This window comes from Aquarana catesbeiana, linkage group LG04 (genome assembly GCF_042186555.1).
Source record: "Aquarana catesbeiana isolate 2022-GZ linkage group LG04, ASM4218655v1, whole genome shotgun sequence".
Taxonomy (NCBI): Eukaryota; Metazoa; Chordata; class Amphibia; order Anura; family Ranidae; genus Aquarana; species Aquarana catesbeiana.
In genome coordinates this window covers 674,901,606-674,918,428 of record NC_133327.1, presented here as the reverse complement: position 1 = coordinate 674,918,428, position 16,823 = coordinate 674,901,606, and the positions used below count along the sequence as shown (strand labels likewise).

At 43.5% G+C, this 16,823-nt stretch overlaps 1 protein-coding gene across 2 annotated transcripts in view; it reads right to left on the bottom strand.

Annotated features, from left to right (window-relative positions):
* PLCB1 (phospholipase C beta 1) overlaps positions 1 to 16,823 on the bottom strand; it is an 887,199-nt gene that overhangs the window by 10,896 nt on the left and 859,480 nt on the right. The gene's annotated exons all lie outside the window — the stretch shown is intronic.

The following is a 16,823-nucleotide window of genomic DNA, read 5'->3' as shown; positions in this document are numbered from 1 at the left end:
GTGTGGGGGGGGGGGAGGGTTTTGGGGGGTCGTGGTTGAGTTCCAGCACCTATTGTTTGAGAAAAAAAGCCCTGGGTATACCCATGCACAGCCATTCATGTCTTTGGTCAACTGTACACAAGACCTGAGCTCTGAGCTTGTAGTTATCAATGGAAAACAAGTGCTGTGATCACCACACTTGTCGTCCATTGACAGCAGCTCAGTAACTGAAAGTCCATACCTCAGTACAGACCAACAGCCATAGAAAGAACCTCCAGGAGCCTGTGAACTGAGACTAAAATCCAGTGAACATGGTTGCAATGCTTTGCAGGCTCCTTTACAAAATAAAAAGATAAAAGAAAACATGCACATTACATTTTTTTTGCAAGAGCGCGCTTAGCTTCAAAGATGGAGTACCCATAGGGCCAGTGTACCTCCCATCTAGTAGTCTGTTAGTATTAGACTTCTCCTATGATGACCACTAGTATAAAACATTATATTATAGAAATAACTAAACATCACTTCTGAAGATTTTTTCAACAAACAGCCACACATCATAGATATTCCTCGATCTTGATTAGTTCAGTAGCACAATCTTCAGCTTGCTACATTCAGAGGTAATATAAGGTTTTCCATGTCTGCTCTATATTTAGTATAATTAAGTGTCCATAAAAGGTAGCGAGCGGAATGCTATAAAAACTAAACTACTTCCTGTTTGCAAAACAAATATAGCTCAGGTCCTACTGGTGACAAGTGACAAGATTCCCACGACTATTCTGCTAAATGCTGTATGCATGCCTGCACTAGAAAAATATGGAGTCTCAGGACACATTTGAGGCATAAAACAAATATAAAGTACATAAAATTTTGCCTGTAAGATAAGATTAACAGGTTTAATTGTTAGTTGAAGGGTATGCTAGGAAAACAGCTAAATACACATACTTGTAGAGTTGCTGTTTTACCTGAATTTGTAATATTGTGTGAGTGTGCGATACACACACATCTGCCGCAAAGCACAGCCAGGAAGGTCAGTCTAATACACTTTTAATAAAACTCCTGGCTCAGATTTACCACTTCCTGAAAAGAGGTGATAAGACTTTTTTTTTTTTATCTAGATGGACTTGTGTCTTTTTTCAACCTAACTATGTAACTGTGACTGATACATTTTATAATGGCATGTGGTGATGTGGTGAAGACCAAAAATACCCATAAAATGGCAGGAGCGCCCCCCGAGGGACGGTAATAGATATGGTTTGGACAAATATCAGTTGGCGTGGAAAAGATACATTTAATGGACATTTCTAACAGACCAGACAACCTAAAGCATCTAAGTACAACCATTGTTTTCCTAAAGAACAGCATGAAAAATATACATTTCTTTGACATTTGGGGGTTGCATTTACTAAAACTGGGGAGTGCAAAATCTGGTGCAGCTGTGCATGGTAGCCAATCAGCTTCTAACTTCAGCTGGTTCTTGACATAAAAAAATGGAAGCTGATTGGTTGCTGTATGCAGAGCTGCACCCGATTCTGGATTCTCCAGTTTTAGTAAACCAACTCCTTGGTGTCCACGGCTACTGATATTTGTCCAAGCCTTATCTATTACCATTCTTTGGGGTTCCTCTACCATTTGATGGGAATTTTTGATCTAGACCATGTGACATTATCTACCAGACCAACCTACCTACAGCATCTGAATGCAACCATGGTTTCCTAAAGAACAGCATGATAAAGATACATTTATTTGACATTTGGTGTCTATGCCAACTGTTAAATGGTCAAGCCATATCTATGACTGTTCCTTAGGGCACCTCCTCCATTTGATGGGTATTTTTGAACTTCATCATATGACTTTAGCTACACAACCAACCAACCCATAGCATCTGAGTGCATCCACTGTTTCTTAAAGAACTGCATGAAAAATATACGTTTATAGGACACTTGGTGCCCACGTCAACTGATATTTGTCCAATACTTATCTGTTACTATTCTTAGGGTGCAGCTACCATTTGATTGGTATTCTTGATCTTCACTATATGCCGCTATCGACCAGACCAACCAACCTAGAGTATCTGAGTGAAACCATCATTTCCTAAAGAGCCGCATAAAAAAGATACGTTTATTGGACATTTGGTGTCCAACTGATATTTCTACAAGACTTATCTATTACTATTTCTTGGGGTGCTACTGCCATTTGATGGGTATTTTTGATCTTCACCATATGACGTTATCTACATGGCCAACCAACCCAGAGCATCTGAGTGCATCCACTGTTTCCTGAAAAACTGCATGAAAAAGATATTTATTGGACATTTGGTGTCCATGCCAACGGATATCCGTTGGCATGGACACCAAATGTCCAATAAATATCTTTTTGTCTAATGCCGCATACACGCGAGCGGACTTTTCCACCGCACTGGTCCGACGGACCAAATCTGACGGACAATCCGACCATGTGTGGGCTCCATCGGACCTGCAGCTGACTTTTTCGTTCGAAAATCTGACGGACTTTAGATTTGGAACATGTTTCAAATTTGTCCGACGGACTCGAGTCCGGTGGAAAAATCCACTCGTCTGTATGCTAGTCCAACAGACGAAAACCGACGCTAGGGCAGTTATTGGCTACTGGCTATCAACTTCCTTATTTTAGTCCGGTCGTACGTCATCACGTACGAATCCGTCGGACTTTGGTGTGATCGTGTGTGGGCGAGTCCGTTCATTAGAAAGTCCGTCGGAAGTCCGTCAAAAGTCCGTCGGAAAGACTGTCGGACCTTTGTTGCCGAAAAGTCCGCCGTGTACAGGGAATAAGACTTATCTATTACTATTCTTTGGGGTGCCTCTGCCATTTGATGGGTATTTTTGATCTTCGCCATATGACGTTATCTACCAGACCAACCAACTCAGAGCATCGGAGTCCATCCATTGTTTCCTAAAGAACTGCTCGGAGACAGAAGTATTCTCCACACGTGTATGATAAAGGTTGCCTTACACAGCTTGCAGTGGTTGTTCGCAACCTCAACGGATGTGAGTTAATAAATTTTTTCTTATCTACTTTTAATTTAATACACATTTAATACTCAATTTTTCCATATCCTACTAGTCAAAAGCCATTACACTCCTGTATTTTTCTCTTTCCAGATTGTACTGCAAGTCTCCTCTTTTTTGTGAGGTAGGTGAGTCATTTCTGCTTTATCCATTTTTATAATGAGCAGGCTTCCCATGCCCTTTGTTTACCAATAGCTTGCTTATTAGCCATACAAATGACCAGAATTGAATAACAACTCATAGACTTCAACAGGGTTTAAGAACTTTGAACCAAAGTTGAGAAACTGTTCGAGAACCTAACCAAGGAAGATCTGATCACCCTTATTAGCTACAAGTAGAGAACACACAGTTCTCTTCATGCCTTTCTTGAAATATGGACTCTGTTAGCTGTACACTGGAAATAAACTGTTCCACTGCTTATATTTTTCTGAAATCTAATAAAATATACAAATTTCTTCACAGCTCCTTCTCATAATAAATGTAGAAATAGAGAACAAAGGCCCTTTGATGGAGATCCTGCAAATCCATAGGTTGAGTGAACAGTCAATGAAATATGACATGAAAATAAACTGCAGTTATAAATAGGGAATGTCTTCCTATTAGAGGAGGTAGAGTTCTTCTATTCGGGGATCTGAAAATCTTCTTTAATACCTCTAGTAAACACTTGAGGTATTTATATATTCATCTTTTGCCTTCCTAAAATAAAGCAATCTTTCAGTGTCAGCAACAGACAGCAAAGCCCCGTGAGCAGTCTGTTTCCCCCTATGGAAATCATCACTACTTCTTAATTCCTTCTTACTTTGGTGTCACCCAACCAGAGTTGGTCTCCCATGGGGCCTGCTAGCACAGCTGCTCATTTTGTCTTTCATCTTTGCTGCTTCTCACTGTTTGCTATCCCCTTCTCTCGAGCTATAATAAAACCAGCAGCACAAGGATCTACAAAATCAATTCCCTTGGCTCTACCAGCACCAGTTAAATTGGCGTTAAAACCCAAAACTAAATCTAATATGCTGTAACTTTCAGATATTTAGATGTTGTTTCCTTAGTTTTTTCTATAGGGCCTTTTTTCCTTTATTTTCATCTGGTGATCTGGCCAGTAACACACTTCTTGTCTTAGGGTGTCTCCATTCTGGATGGAAAAGCAACGGGGACACTTTTGATTAGCATTGTCAGTTTGACGAGAGGGTTGTGATAGATGGACTAGCAGATTTAGAACAGGAGTTATGTTTGCAAAGTAGAGCCTACAGTATCTCACAAAAGTGAGTACACCCCTCACATTTTTGTAAATATTTTATTCTATGTTTTAATGTGACAACACTGAAGAAATGAAACTCTGCTGCAATGTAAAGTAGTGACTGCACAGCTTGTATAACGGTGTAAATTTGATGCCTCCTCAAAAAAACTCAACATACAGCCATTAATGTCTAACCAGCTGGCAACAAAATTGAGTACACCCCTAAGTAAAAATGTCCAAATTGGGCCCAAAGTGTCAAAATTTTGTGTGGCCACCATTATTTTCCAGCACTGCCTCAACCCTCTTGGGCATGGAGTTCACCAGAGCTTCACAGGTTGACACTGGAGTCCTCTTCAACTCCTCCATGATGACATCACTGAGCTGGTGGATGTTAGAGACCTTGCGCTCCTCCACCTTCCTTTTAAATAGGGTTGTCCCTAAATTACCCTTGGAATTTTACACAACCTATAGTGAGAGTCTAATTCCCAAACTTCATGAATTATTCACACACATATTTGAATCCGAGAGTCTGCCCTCTTCCATGTCAGAGGCAAATATTGTACTCATTCCTAAACCTGGCAAAAACCTAGAACACCCAGAATCCTACCGCCCAATCTCTCTTCTTCAGCTAGACATCAAAATTTTGGCCAAGACCCTGGCGCTTCGTCTGAATAGCGTCATCCATACACTGATCCACCCAGATCAAACTGGGTTCATGCCAGCTAAGAATACGGCATATAACCTACGTAGACTTCATATGAATATCCAGGCCAACCATGACTCCCTAGGCTCCAGAGTTGTGGTGTCTTTGGACGCCGCAAAGGCGTTCGACTCTGTTGAGTGGACGTATCTTTGGGAATGCCTTGCTAAATTTGGTTTTGGGCCCAGGTTCATTAAATGGATTAAACTGTTATACCAGAACCCACGCGCCAGGGTCTTGGTCAATGGTAAAGCCTCCGATTTTTTCCCCTTATCCAGGGGCACGAAGCAGGGATGCCCACTCTCCCCCCTATTATATGCACTCGCGGTGGAACCCCTTGCCTCGTCCCTTAGGACTCATCCGGGTATTCAGGGACTAAGCCGAAGAAATATGCTAGAAAAAGTCAGTCTATACGCAGATGACATGTTATTATACCTGTCAGACGCCGGCCCCTCCCTACGGGTGGCTTTAGAAGTGATTCAAAAATTCGGTAGATACTCGGGCTTAAAGATCAATTGGGATAAATCCCAAATCCTCCCATTAGATATAAGTGCCCCCACTGAGTTGCAGACCAGCTTCCCACTCGTCAGGGTCAGTGCCATGACATATCTGGGAATTGTGGTGACCCGCTCCCCGGAAGATTTTATTCGCCTTAACATAGAACCTTTAATAACTAACTATTTTGAAATCGAAAATGCAAAATTGGGCCAAGCTGCCGCTTGGGTTGATGGGTCGTTTGAATCTAATCAAGATGGTACTCCTCCCCAAATTCCTCTACGTCCTCTGGCACGCCCCACTGTATATTCCGCTAAGGATATTTAAATCAATCGAGACTATTCTTAATTCCTTTGTCTGGGGATCGGGTCGCCACAAACTGTCCTGGCAAGCATTGTAAAATCCCTCGGAGTTGGGAGGACTGGCGCTACCTGACTTTAATTTGTACTACCTGGTGGCGCACCTCTCCCACTTCTTCCACTTAGACAAACATGACAAGGAACGATACTTATCCTTAATAAACTCCCCCTTTGGACATAGCTTCACACATCCCTTCCAAATTCTATTCCGAGGCCCCAGTAAAATAGACAATAAGAAAGGGTTACTGTACCACTATTGCAGAATATGGGAGGTGGTGCAACGAAAACTCAAAACGCCGGCCACCCACTCTCATACCCCATTATGGAATAATCCGAGCTTAAGGGAACTGCTAGAAGTGCCAGGTCATGAAATGTGGTTGGACCATGGAGTGGGGTTCTTGTCAGATGTTTATGTTGATAATGTGCTAAAATCATTCCAACAAATCAAAGAGGAGTTCAATCTCCCTAACAACATGCATTTCCATTACCTCCAACTCCGACACGCCCTAAGAGCAAAATTTAGTGATAACCCCCCGGAGCTAGAACAACTAGATATACTTTACATTATGCTAGACTCAGATCACCGTAAACTGATCTCAGGATTTTATAATTCTCTGCTACGACCTACAGCGGTGCACATTGCATATAGGCTAAAAATTCCCTGGTCTGAAGATGTGGGTGGGCTGGAGGATGATGAATGGGAAGATGCCTTAGATACTTGCAAAAAAGTCTCCACAAAACTATCAGGCCGCCTAACACAACTCTATATTATGCACAGGACGTACCTGACCCCTCTCCATCTGGCTAAATATAAACCCAACCAGAACCCGCAATGCCCCAGGTGTGACAGCCCCTCTAGTACGTTTTTTCATCTCCTCTGGTCATGTCCAGCAATACAGGATTATTGGTCCCAAATAGTGAAATTCATCCACGATGAAATGGGCTACCCTCTCACATTATGCCCTAAACAATGTCTGCTGGGAATATTTCCAGATCCTGACTCAGATAAGTTTCATACGATCTTTTTTCAAGAAACACTCTTCATGGCCAGATTATTGATAGCCAGGAAATGGTTGCAACCCATATCTCCGACACTTCAAGAGTGGATCTCGGCTGTAAATAATGTCTTACCATATAAGAAGGAAATATACGTTCATAGGGGTTGCCCTGCAAAATATGGCAAAATTTGGGACACCTGGATGGGTAATGCCTCTACCTGTAATGCAATATCTGAATAAAATACCCAAAATATGCAAATAACGAATGCCACTAGACATAATGGGTAGTGACTATGTAATGTAGATTTGTTGTACAGCACGTTGTTTCATTCAATACCGCATATTGTGCACCTATATCTCATTTGCTACTCCTTTTTTATACCGATATTAAGTGTATATCGACCAAAATGTTAATGTACTGCTGTCTGAACATGCACTGTATGTAACTTACTCTTCCAATAAAACACCATATTGTTTTGGAAAAAAAAAAAAAATAGGGTTGTCCCGATACCACTTTTTTAGGACCGAGTACAAGTACCGATACTTTTTTCAAGTACTCGCCGATACCGATTACCGATACTTTTTTTTTAATGTCACGTGACAGTTTTTTTTTTTTTTTTAACAGTGTTTTCTTTTTTTGGGGGGCGGGGGGAGGGGTTGAACGGTGTATGTGTGTGTGTGTGTGTTTTTTTTTTACAATTTTTATTTTTTACAATAATATTTTTTTTATTCTTTATATGTTTTTTTTTTTTTTTTTAATCAGCCCTGTTGGGGGGCTTTGGTGAGATATCAGGGGTTTTAACAGACCTCTGATATCTCCCCCTTGAGACAGAGAAAGAGACAGAGGATAGAGATTCCCCAGTCCCTTTCTCTGCAGCCTCAGCTGCACTGAGAATGAATGAAGAGAAGACAGCGGCTCCTCTCCATTCATAAACTGACACATCGTAATCACAGGAGATTACAATGTTTCAGTTATGTGAATGGACAGAGTCAGCTGACTCTCTCCATTCACACAGCGGAGAGAGACAGCAGAACGGAGGGGACGGAGAAGGAGAGGGGAACAGAGGGGACAGCGGAGAGACACAGCAGAACGGAGGGGGACAGAGAAGGAGAGGGGGACGGAGGGGACAGCAGAGAGACACAGCAGAACGGAGGGGGACAGAGAAGGAGAGGGGAACGGAGGGGACAGCGGAGAGACACAGCAGAACGGAGGGGGACAGAGAAGGAGAGGGGAACGGAGGGGACAGCGGAGAGACACAGGGAAGGAGAGAGGAACGGAGGGGACAGCGGAGAGACACAGGGAAGGAAAGAGGAACGGAGGGGACAGCGGAGAGACACAGGAAAGGAAAGAGGAACGGAGGGGACAGCTGAGAGACACAGGGAAGGAGAGAGGAACGGAGGGGACAAGGGGAGAGACACAGGGAAGGAGAGAGGAACGGAGGGGGACAGCGGAGAGACACAGCAGAACAGAGGGGACAGCGGAGAGACACAGCAGAACGGAGGGGACAGCGGAGAGACACAGCAGAACGGAGGGGACAGCGGAGAAGGACAGAAAAGGAGAGAGGAACGGAGGGGACAGCGGAGAGGCAAAGAGAAGGAGAGAGGAATGGAGGGGGACAGCGGAGGGGGACAGAGGAACAGAGGGGGCATGGAGGAGGATGCAGTGACAGTCAGCGGTGAGCGATCACCGCTGTATGTCACTAAAGCCGCTGAAAGCCGCTGGGGGAGAAGCTTGTAACTCCCCCACGCGCCGATCACAGCTGACTTCCAGGTATCGGGGGAAGCATCGGGAGCATTTGCCCGAGTACAAGTACTTGGGCAAATGCTCGGTATCGGTGCCGATACCGATACTAGTATCGGTATCAGGACAACCCTACTTTTAAAGGATGCCCCACAGATGCCTAATAGGGTTTAGGTCTGGAGACATGCTTGGCCAGTCCATCATCTTTGCCCTCAGCTTCTTTAGCAAGGCAGTGATCGTCTTGGAGGTGTGTTTGGGGTCATTATTATGTTGGAATACTGCCCTGCAGCCCAGTCTCTGAAGGGAGGGGATCATGCTCTGCTTCAGTATGTCACAGTACATGTTGGTATTCATGGTTCTCCCAATGAACTGTAGCTCCCCAGTGCCGGCTGCACTCATGCATCCCCAGGCCATGACACTCCCACCACCATGCTTAATGTAGGCAAGACACACTTGTCTTTGTACTCCTCCAATGGTTGCCCCCACACATTCTTGACACCATCTGAACCAAATAAGTTTATCTTGGTCTCATCAGACCACAGGACATGGTTCCAGTAATCCATGTCCTTAGTCTGCTTGTCTTCAGCAAACTGTTTGCAGGGTTTCTTGTGCATCATCTTTAGAAGAGGCTTTCTTCTGGGACGACAGCCATGCAGAGCAATTTGATGCAGTGTGCGGTGTATGGTCTGAGCACTGACAGGCTGACCCCCCCCTCCATCCTTTCACCCTCTGCAGGAATGCTGGCAGCAGGCAGCACTCATATGTCTATTTCCCAAAGACAACCTCTGTATATAAGGCTGAGCAACTTCTTTGGTCGACCATAGTGAGGCCTGTTCTGAGTGGAAACTGTCCTGTTAAACTGCTGTATGGTCTTGGCCACTGTGTTGCAGCTCAGTTTCAGGGTTTTGGCAATCTTCTTATAGCCTAGGCCATCTTTATGTAGAGCAACAATTCTTTTTTTCAGATCCTCAGAGAGTTCTTTGCCATGAGGTGCCATGAGGTGCCATGAGGTGCCATGTTGAACTTCCAGTGACCAGTATGAGAGAATGAGAGACGATAACACCACTATTGGGGCACTATTCCTCCCATTGACATCAATGAAGGAATTGATATTAGTGGGATTCCTCCCACTAATACCAATGCTGAGGCACTATACTCCCACTAATCCTAATAATGGGACACTATGCATCCCACCAATACCAATGCCGGGGCACTATTCCTCCTCGTACTGACCACAGGCTCTATGTAATTTTTTTCACTCCCACTGAACACCAAGCTGGAGACACTGTCTACTCCCACTGATGCCGGGATATTTTCTACTCCCTCTGGCACAGTCCTGAAGTCTGAAGGACAGAAAACTGGCCCTTTGCTTAGAAAGTTTGGAGACCCCTACCCTATATTAATTAATGTATTGACCACATTGGAACGCTTTCATCAACATAAAGAGTAAAATGTTTTGCATTCCCTTTCTTTGGTTGCCAAAACAACCCGATTTAATTAGAACATATTTTAATTATTCCCATCTTAGCCACTGGCTTTTGAACAGCTCTGAAAAAGCCTGATCCACTTCAGAACGCAGCAATGTAGGCTTAATTAATACCGTATATCCTCCCCTGCTGCTAATAACAGCTTATCACTCCTGTTATTTCCCTTTTTTAAATAGCACAGAGAAGAAAGTGTTTCCTTTATCCCTTAACCTCTTGTAGGAAGGAGCATGTCTGTGCACAATGGCGGCTGGGGAAGAATATATGAAAATATCAGTGACATCTGTACCACCACCAAGTGATCAATCAGTAATGGGTGGACACCTAAAGAACCAATGGCTTCTCAAAGCTTTCTGGGGTGATGAGTTTCCTTCCTGCTGCTGAATAGGGATGGGCCGAGCGGACCCCTGTTCGGTTCGCACCAGAACTTCCGAACACCGCAAAAGTAACGAACCCCATTAAAGTCAATGGGACCCAAAAGTCAAAAATCAAAAGTGCCCATTTTGAAGGCTTATATGCAAGTAATTGGGCATACAATGGTTATAGGGGTCCGGGTCCTGCCCTGGAGACATGTATCAATAAAAAAAAAAAAAGTTTGTGAAAAAACTAATTCTTAAATGAGCAGTGATTTTTTGATTTTTAAAGTGAAAGCCTAAAAATGAAAAATTCCTTCCAATATAGTGCCAGTGGGGTCCCCTTAGTCTACCTGTAAAGTGGCACATCTGTACCAGGTCTAGAATCTGCTGCAGCAATAATTGCATTTATAAAGCCCTAAAAAAATGATATTTTCCCTGCAAGCTGCTTTTATTTTGCTCAGCAACAGCTGGGGAGCCAGTGTGTATGATGAGGCCACAATGTAGTGCACTGGGAACAAGATTAGAGATTTTTTGGATACATTCTGGTGTCACTTTGACTTTGTATAGAAGTAACGGGTGCGTAAAAATTGTTTTTTGGGTGTCGGTGGCGCCTTCCCACCGTAACCCTATAGAGGTATTCTTGATAAAAACAAGAATTGGCCTTGCTGTAAAAAATTTCAGTGATATACACCTGTCAAACAGGTGCTGAAAAATTACTCTTTGGGTGTCGGGCGCACCTTCCCACCGTAACCCTAAAGAGGTGCTCTTGATGAAGGCAAAAAAAAAAATTGCAATGATATGCATATGGTTGGTGTTTTTGCCACGTTTCATGTGCCTGAGACACAGTTTGCAGATAGCAGCTGTGTGATCTGCTGTAGAAGTGCTGAAAAAGGCCCAGACAACTGAGCTGTGGGGAGTGGGCCGGGAGATAACAGCTGCAGAATGTGATGGAATAGGTTGGCTGCTCTCTACCCTTTCTTGATGTCGGCCTCCTTGGGGTTGTGCTGCCTCACCTTCAGTTTCCTCCTCTGCTCTATCTGGCACCCAAGTCACAACAGTGACCTCATCATCATCTCCTCAATGGCCGATATTGGGGCTATGACAGGAATAGATGTGGACAAGGAGGCAGGTTTATCCACTCTGGCAACTGCAGGGGACTGCACACTTGTCTCTGCTTGAGTGACAGAGGATGAGGAGGAGGAGGAAGGTTTAGTAAGCCAGTCCACCACCTCCTCTGCATGCTGTGGCTGGATAGCATGGGCAAACTCACTAAACAGAGGAAATTATGCCCTGCCTGAGGACTGACCACCACGTCCACCTTTGCCTGTGGACACATTTGTTGCTGGCCCCCTTACAGTGCCATGGAAACGTCTGCCTTTTGTTGTTGTCCTCCCAGACATTATTGGGAAGGAGGGGGCGGTTACTTATAAGCAAATGTAAAGAAGAATTTGAAATCTGTACGTAGATGCACTTTAATCAATGTAAAGAGGTGTTTGACACACTCCACGGATACACTATAATATACTGCAATATAATGCGCCAAACGTACAGTGACGCACAAAACTATATGGCGTTAAACTGGCAGTAACACACACAAAACTATATGGCGTTAAACTGGCAGTAACGCAATCAAATAGACGGTCTTCACTACTCTGATGCTATCTAAACGGTCCCTACTCTAGCTATACACTAATGTAAAGATTACTGACACGGTCTCTCTACACTACACTGAAACTATCTGAGCTGTCCCTACTCTACACTAATGTATGTATGAATGACACGGTCTCATTACACCACAGTGAAACTACCAGAGCTGTCCCTACTCTAGCTGCACACTATGCAAAGCTGAATGATGGTCCTCCTCACTACACTCACACTCTCCCTAGACAGACACTAAACTAATATTCTACAATGACAATTGAAGCAAAATAGCACAGTATAGCACACTAACTAACTAATAGCACTGAACAGAGCCCTGTTCTATCTCTCTCCACGCCAAAATCACACTGAAAATGGCTGCCATTGAAAAAAATACTTTTATACTGTGGGGTGGGAATGAGCCATGACTGGATAAAGTCCAATCAGGACTCTGACAGTGCTCTGTACCCTGATTGGCTCAAGCTTTCACTGCTTCAGCCAATCAGGGCTTGCAATGCACTGTTCAGCGCCGCAATGCATTGTGGTCGTTCGGGGGGGCTGAACAAACGGTCGAATGACCCGTTTGTTTGACTGTTCATCGAACTTCCGAACAGCTAAAGTTCGGCCCGAACTTATACTGGAGCTGAACCGTTCGCTCATCTCTACTGCTGAATGAAAGAGGGATATCTGAAAAAGACTGCTTAAACAAAGGTGTGCCACATCCCAAGAAAATATGGAAATGGAGGAACCCCCTAGGGGTGGGACTTTAAGGGCACTACCACAACGAATAATATAAAATTATATAAAGTTTTTATTGTACACATGGAAAACACATAATAAACACATGTAGAAAGGATGCATAGTAATGTACAAATGTAAGCAAAATGACATGGTACAGTATCCTAAACCCAACGATGCTTCAGAGATGAGTTGTGGTCTCCATCAGGGGTTTTCACAGAAAGTACAGTGTATCATGCTCGCTAAAAGCATACATGTAAGCATCCAAAAATATTAAAAGTGAGGAAAAACATCATGGCATGGAGTCTCCCGCAGATCCTGTCCACCAATTGATGGTCAATAGGAAGAGAAAAGGGAGGCCATGGAATGGAGGGGGATGACTGTCCCCATCCTCACAACGACAGCCCCACTGGATTCTGAGTGATCAGACCAGCAGTGGGCTGGCATATGCACTGGGGCCCAAAAAAATGAGTCTAGATCAAGAGATAGGAACACTCACAGACTGGTGGATAGATAAGGGAAGACGGCTAGGAGGTCTGGGGAACCAAAAGGCTGAAAGGACCGCTGTCTGGTGAGAATGCCAAGCAGCCCACGTCCCAGTCACATATTCCTCCAAAGAGGGTCCTACCCCTGGCCCAGACAGCGGTCCTTTCAGCCTTTTGGTTCAAGCCATCTGGTCTCGGTGACTTATTAATGTTACGTTTTTCAAGGTCCTTATGGAACTCAGTCAAGTAATTGCCAGACCATTATTCCTAATTTTTAAGAACAGTCTACTGACTGGAATGGTACCAGCAGATTGGAGAAAAGCCAGCGTAGCCCCAATTTTAAAAAAGGCCAAGAGACATCCCTGGAAATTACAGACCAGTTAGCCTGACATCAATAGTATGCAAGCTCTTGGAGGGGATGACAAGAGACTATATACAAGATTTTAGTAATGACAACGGTATCAGCATGGATTCATGAAGAATCGTTCTTGCCAAACCAATCCATTACCCTTCTATGAGAAGGTGAACTGCCATCTAGATAATAGAAGACCCGTAGACATGTTGTATCTCGATTTTGCAAAGGTATTTGATACAGTTCCCCACAAACCTTTACTGTACAAACTAAGGTCTGTCGGCACAGACCATAGGGTGAGTACATGGATTGAAAACTGGCTACAGAAGCAAGTTCAGAGGTTAGTGATGAATGGGGAGTACTTGGAATGGTTCGGTGTGGAAAGCGGGGTCCCCCAGGGTTCTGTCCCGGGACAATTTGTGGGCCACATTAAGACTCCAGCCTTGGCATTTTATCTGGCAGTTGCATATGTTTAGAGACCTGAGAGGGTCTCTGTAATGGAAGAACTTGTGTGACGATGTCATACAAAAGAGGTTGACTGGGCTGAATGTTATTTTTTCGAATACTGGGATCATTTCACTAGGATATCTTTAGCTCCAGCTATGATCCCCAGATACAATTTGCCTGTGCACAGCATCCAACATTAACTCACTATCACCCTTTAGGTAATCTGTTTTTAAAATAGAAACTGCCACGCTGCTCTAGCAACCTGTAAAACTGGTTTAAAAATAAAAGAAAGTATAAGGAGCTGAAAGCCTTTACACCCTTTATGTAAACATTCACTATGTAGTTGTATAATGTATGTGTCAAAAGTATGCTCCAGACCAAGGTCACATACTTCAAAGTTTTTTTTTAATTCCTTTATGATGAGAAAGCTTAGCCTTGCGTCAGCTGCAATCGGTGCAAGGGTTCTGCCAAAATAATGTCTTTGTGGGCTTTAATGAGTATTTGGAGAGCTCAAAGACCTAGTATATAGAAAAAAAGGTAACATTTTTACAAGTATACCTTGTAACTAGAGTAAAATCTAAAGTCAGGCCTTGAAAAGAAGCATGTTGCTAATACACAGCTGGCTCTTTGTTCAATACTTCCATTGAAAGCCGAAGAACAGTCAAATCCTCCTTTAGTCTAGGGCAGGTCTCTCCAAACTGTAGCCTTCCAGTAGTTGAGGAACTACAATTCCATCATGCCTCATGCCTGCGGCTTTCAAAGCCTTGCAACGCCTCATGGGCCTCATGTGGCTTGCAGTTCCTCAACAGGTGGATGGCAGTAATTTTGAGACCCCTGGTCTAGAACAGCGGTTCCCACCCCCAGCCCTCAAGAACCTCCAACAGGGCATAATTTTGGTATTTCCTTCACCTTGCGTAGGTGCTGTTGATCAATGTCAATGGTTTGGCATTTATGATAGCTAATTTATCTTAGGGAAATTTCCAAAACATGGCCTGTTGGGGGTCTTGGGGAACTGAGGCTGGGAACCGCTAGTCCACCCTCTGCCTCTCTTTGCAATGGCAATCTTTTTAACTGCTAATCCAGTCCCAGAACGTGAATGGGACCTCAATGTTCTCATGCACAATGCAGGGCTCCTGTTCCTGCATTATATGTAATGGTAATGGCGAGCAGACAGATGGACACATGGCCAGAGATAAAGTCTAGGGTGGAAGTTAAGGAGTGCCAACAATTACAAAAGTTCTTAACACTCAGGGGTGTATTTGAAATGTTTATTAATTAAGAGAATCAAGTAAAGCCAATGTGTTTCATGGAATTGTGTATCCATCAGAACCTAGCCCCGCCTCCATTAGTCCAACGCTATCATATACAGAAGAGTGGCTTTGTGGGACCAGTCATGCATTTTGGAATTAGCAAGGAAGGAAATCCTGTGGGACCAAGGAATGGGATACATAATCATCTCTGTTATATATTTCCCTAGACCAAATGACCATTAGACCCATAGTATACGAGGAGGGGATACTCCCCCCTCAAACCCCGTATGAAAGGCCCCTAAACTGGAAAGCATGATCACTTTTAATCAATAACAATAGTAATGAACATACTTGACAAATCGAGAAAATGAATGATTACCAAAAGCCACCTATGAATACCCAGTCATGTAAAAGTGTAACAAATTATGAAAAATAGATGCTTACCACAAAATGACTGTTCATTACAAAGACCTCTCGACAAACACGATTGTGTCATGTGAAAACAAAAAAGAAACACAAGCGTTATAGCATTATTGCAGACATTTCTTGAACCAATTGAAAACATTTAATGATGTACATAAAGAATATCAGGCCTACAAACACCTTCTAAACATGCATGGCCCCTCCGCCAAACAGTTACTGTACGTGATGCATGTAAGTGTTGGTCACACATTCAGGTTTCAAAGAGGTCGAAGAGGTCAGGTGTTGGCTTGTCTCAAGGGAAATCAATAGTGGTTGGCTGAAATAAGTTCTCCTGAGCAGGCTCAGCCAGGGAACATTGGGGAGATCCTACAGACCTAAGATGCATTCCTGATCCCACATAGTTAAAAACCTTTATGGGGTAGAGCCCTTACGTAAAGGCTTTTAACTATATGGGTCTGCATACCAGTTACAATATATTTGTGCATTTACATCACTACAGTCTTTTGTGCATAGGCTTGCATGCATATTATAAAAGACTGTTTTCCTAAATAGTAATTATTGCACTGTATGTTCATTTTAAGTTCTCCATTATCTTGAAATGACCCTGGGAATTGAAATGTTCTGGGAGTGTAATTTACCTAGGCCCCTCATAGAGATAAGCTTAGTGTGTAGACATTCACCAGAACACCCAACGTATAAGGTGTTTGGTGTGAACGAACGTGACAGCTTCCAGCCAACAATGGTTGCTAAGGAGGCAGCAGGTGCTTGCAATCACTGAAGTCACCCAGCCCACATGAGCAAATCAGAGGAGATTTGGGGGGTTTCCTTTATTGTCTCAATTCGGGCACATGGCCACATTTGGGCAATATCATTGCCCCTTTATGGCCATGGCCATATTTTGGCAATGATGTTACCTCTATCCCCACCCCTCTCCTTATATTGCCAATGACCGCTTGAGGAGAATATTTTTTTTTCACAACTCTTTTTCTATCAGCCCAGACAATGGGCATTTTTGATTTGACAGATATAGCTCCAATTGACTTCACTGGGGTTTGAGTTCAGCATTTAAACTCCTTCAAAGTGAACATAGCCCAAGGCAG